Raw genomic sequence first — 4,916 nt, 5'->3', positions numbered from 1 at the left:
TTATTTATCATTTTATATGTAATTTTTTCAAATCTTTTAAATTTTACTGGAGGGGAAGCCACATTACATTATATCTAAGTCACAGGGAACTTCAAGATTTTGAAAAAAAGAATTCATCCCTGAGAAAAGATAGAAAAATATATCTGGAAACAAACAAACAAACAAAAAAACAGTCCTGTACCCTTTTAACAATCTTTAACACAGCATAAACTATTATTAACAGTCAATGATCAAATGTATTCCAGTCTCGGAGAGTTATTGCCACTGATGATCTGACCTTTTGTAATGAAATTACAAGTGCCACATTTAAAAAGTCAGATAAATAGAAACTCTGCTTTTATTGTCAGCTTTACAGTTCTGTCAAGTGCAATGTCGCCCTGCTATGATATGAATATGCCAATAATGAAGGAAGTAATAACTTCTGCTGACATCTCTTCTCTTGAATCTCCATTTCTCCCATGAATCTTCACCCAAATAATAAAAGTAATACAATTGAAACTGAATTTACTATTATCAATAGAACTCTCATCACAGTTCTTACAGATCGAATAAGTTTCATTAGCTGAGATTTAATTCCTGGCTCTTCTTCAAATCTACCAATCCCCTACTCTGTTCCTTAGCCAAAGCTCTTGAGAAGGCATTCCTCACTTAGCACCGCGACGGCCTCGACGCAGAGCAGGGCCACCTGCAGCAGCGAGTACAGAGTGAAGGCCATGGCCTCCCGCGGCTGCTGGACAAGGAACCGAGTCCTCCCCTCAATTTGCTTTTTAATATAATACTGTTTTTGTTTTTTTGTTATTTAAATATAATTTAATTGAAACATTCACTTATATATATCAATACATATTCACAAACAAATTTTTAAGAGATGTGACCAGAATAGGTTTGAAAAGAAGAACATGTAATTCCTGTGAAATATGTCAGTTCTTGGAAGCAGAGAGATGTAAGTACACTGAGAACATGTTAATATACCGTGAGTGTCTGGGCACCATAGCTTCTGCTACAGTATTTTCACACAGTGAATAACTGTGTGGGTGGATAACTCAGAAAGTTGGTAAAGCGCTTCTGTGATAATTAATAGTGTATCAAGATTCAGTTTAGAAAACTTAATTTTCTTCTAGGATGTGAGCACTGGATGCAAACATCATTTTAATTCTTATTTTTCACCTCTCCACGCCCACTCTGTTCCACGTCCAGCAATCACCACAAATTTAACAACTTTTGGTATAGCAAAATGATCATCGTTTTCCAAGGGCTAACATGTTCCCAGTTTTCTACATACCATCTAAGATTGATTGTTAGCTCTTTATTTTTTAAAAACTCCACCCATATTTGAGTCATTTTACTTTCATTGCTGCTAAACTAATCTACTTAAAGGATCCCCAGAGATGGGGCAGCAGTTGCCTCAACTGAAGTTTGCAAATCTCTGAGGTATTGGCTACTGTTTGCATTTAGTTACAGTTTTCGGCTAAAATCCTCAGTTTATATTCAGTCTCTGGCCTTGTTACAGTGTCTCTGAATCCCATCTTGCCTACGTTCTGGGATAGAAAACTTTTTGTAAACCAATGCTTATTATTCATTCTGTCTTGTTTATATTACCTGATTTACCCCCATCTTATAACTTTTACCCTTTGACTACAGCTATTCACTGGTAAATGTAAAAATGTGGTGAGTTATCCAGCTATCTATGTAAAAATGGTGAACTTAAAGACATTGCCTTTCACAGATACAGCCGTTTTATGTAGTAGAGTTGGCACTTAAATTTGCTGATGATAACACATATATCGTTGTGGTTGATTGAGCCAATACACAATGTATCCTGGATGGGAAATCTCATTTTGTTTGCTGTAATGATGTATAGTAAATGAATGCAAATAAATTTAAATAAAAACAATTAAAAAAATACAAAGGCATGGGGCCAGCAGGTGGCATGGTGGTTGAGGTGCTGGAATCCCACATGACTGACCACAGTTTAAGTACCAGACCTGGCGTCTTGCTTCTTTACTGTCCCTCTCTTTCCTCTCTCTGTCTCTCTCTAGTGGGCATATGTGCCCTATAGCAAATTAAATAATAATAATAATAATTGTTAAATGAAATAAATATTTTTTAAAATGAGCTTTATTTTACTTTCTATACAAGAGGACATTTCCTTTTCTTCCCATGGCACTAATTCGACTGACCATGGCCCCTTCACATCTTTGTGACACACAGACATCTAGAAATTATATGAGTCACGTTCTTCTACTGATGCCAAGAAAAAACTTCATATGGTAACACCTTTGAAAGAAAAAGCAGCTAAGTGGAATTTTCAGCAAATTATTTGACCTCATTTTCATAAGACTATTTAAATCCTTCGTAGAAATTGTTTGAGACACTACCGTTTTTAAGAAAAACATCCCCAAACAATTACATTATTGAATTGGACCTTGCTTGAGGACGAAATTTATTTTTGTAGGGTAGAATAAATGAAAAGAACAGATTTTAGTCAGAACATAACCCAAAATTCATAAATCAAGTACTACTCTAATCAACACCATGGAAATAGCATAAAGAGGGATTTTTACATTTAGAAAACATTCAGGCTCACTGAGACAACAGTCTGCAAAGGAAAAGGTAACATTGAATCTGGAAAGCAGGATGCTCCAACAATTGGGTTTGAACACACAGTTGCTTCCTTCTAGGAGATTTAAGATGTGTTAACATTCTCACAACTGTCCATCTGTTTTCATATACCTAAAATGGTTATCAAGATTTTTTAACATTTTGTTATAAAAACCTTCTTTCAGAATATCATCAAGGAAATGAAATATTGTTTAAGTATTTGGCAGATAAAGGTTGTATATATCTAGGGCATGCTGTATGATTTTCTGATTTTATATATATATATATATATATGTATGTATGTATGTATATATATATATAATATATATTTAATATGTGGTAATAACCATCAAATTAATATATCCATCACCACTCTTCATTCATACTGTACCTTAGATTCCCCTTAACGGTTTTCATCTTTTTTTTTTTTTAAGAGAGATTTTTGCTATAGGGGATATGTGCTTGCTGGAGATATGGAGACAGACAGAAAGTGAGAAATTACGTCTTCCCCCTGGGCGGAATTGCCATGCCACAATCCCTTGTTCTCCATTCTCTTCTCAGGATCTTGGGCACATATGTATATGCTCCCAGCCCTCCAGGTCCAGGATTTGAATGTTCGACTATGTGGGAGTCCAACAATGTAACTATTACGCCATTTGATGGTCCAAACTTTTTCTTCTTAAAAATGGAAGTTTGTAGCCTTTGACCAACATCTCCCTATTCCCAATACCTCCTAGACCCTGATAATAACTTGTCTATTCTTTGTTTATATTATTCAGTATTTTTAGAATCCACATAAACTCAGACCATGTAGTATTTCTTTCTGTACTTGGCTTATTTCATTTAACATCTTTCCTCCATGTTCATATATATTGGTGTGAATGGCAGAATTTCTTATTTTTGTACTGCTGGATATTCTATTACACACACAAACACAAACCAACTCATTTTCCTCACTCATTCATGTATCAGTGAATGCTTATTTTCATATCTTGACTATTGTGAATAATACTGCAATGAATATGGAGGTGCAGATAGCTCTTCAAGGTGATGATTTTATTTCATTGGATATATACTCAGAAGTGAGATACTGAATCCTAAGGTAGTTATATTTTTAAATTTTAAGGAATTTCTATATTGTTTTCCAGAATGACTGGACCAATTTACACTCTCACTGACAGTGCAAAGGTTCTCTTTTCTCCATTGCCGTGCAACTACTCTTGTACTTTTTATGTTAGCCATCCTAATGGGTGTGAGGTCATGTTTCATTGCAAGTTTGACTTGTACTCCTTTAATGAATAGTAATGTTGAACAGTTTCTTATGTACCTCTCAGTCACTTGTCTGTTTTCTTTGAAAGAAGTATATATTTAGGTTCTATAACTTTTTTTTTCTTTTTTTGGTTTCTGTCATAAGGCATATACACTTGGTAAAAAGAGATATAGAGACAGAGTGTGAAAGTGAGAAATTAGCTTTTGGGGGAGATAGCCACACTGTAATCTCTTCTCCTCCATTCTCCTCTCAGGATTTTGGATATGCATGCAAACACGCACAGTGTGATTTAAAGGCCACCAGGCCCAGGATTCAACCAATGGTCAGCCATGTGAGAATACAGTGCCTTAACCACCATGCTGGTGTCTGGCCCCTGACTATTTTTTAATAGGGTTATTATAGTGCTTTTGCTATTGACTGGCATTGGTTCCTTTTTAATTTTAAATACTAAGCCCTTATCAAATAATCTTTTGCAAATATTTTCTTCTATTTCATAGATTGCTTCTTCATTGTTTATTATTTAAATTTATTTATTTACATTCATTCACTATACATCATTACAGCAAACAAAATGAGATTTCCCATCTAGAATACACTGTATGTTGGCTCAATCAAGCACATCAACATATGTGTTATCGTCAACAAATAATTTTCCATTTCTTGTTTCCTGTATATTTTATTTTTGCCATCCTTGATTCCCTATCTCTCCCCCTACACCATGTCTCACCCTCTTCTCAAACTTTCTCTGGTATCCATGGTTGCTTTCTATGCCTTTTCTCCCCATTTTATTTATTTGCTAATGAACTTAATTAATCTAAATACTTCCAATAGCAAGCACAGCTGATATATACATATCCATGAACATAAGTCTGACTTTAGGTATAAACCTCAGTGAGTAGAATGAACATACTATAAAGTAGCACCTAGCTGGGACTATATAGATTACTGCACTCATCAAATATGCGGCATTTTTTAATACCAAGAAAAACAGTTTCATGTTTTTTTTTCTCCTGAAACTTTTTGTTTAAATTAATTAATTTACACT

The 4,916-nt window shown here is 34.6% G+C and overlaps 1 pseudogene; it reads right to left on the bottom strand.

Annotated features, from left to right (window-relative positions):
- Positions 1-466: 466 nt before the first annotated feature.
- Positions 467-715, bottom strand: LOC102479648 (immediate early response 3-interacting protein 1 pseudogene; annotated as a pseudogene).
- Between the last annotated feature and the right edge of the window lie 4,201 nt (positions 716-4,916).

The sequence above is a fragment of the Tupaia chinensis genome, unplaced genomic scaffold, assembly GCF_000334495.1.
Source record: "Tupaia chinensis unplaced genomic scaffold, TupChi_1.0 Scaffold000097_1, whole genome shotgun sequence".
Taxonomy (NCBI): domain Eukaryota; kingdom Metazoa; phylum Chordata; class Mammalia; order Scandentia; family Tupaiidae; genus Tupaia; species Tupaia belangeri.
Note: the sequence above shows the minus strand (reverse complement) of the source record. Positions and strands in the feature narration are given on the sequence as shown.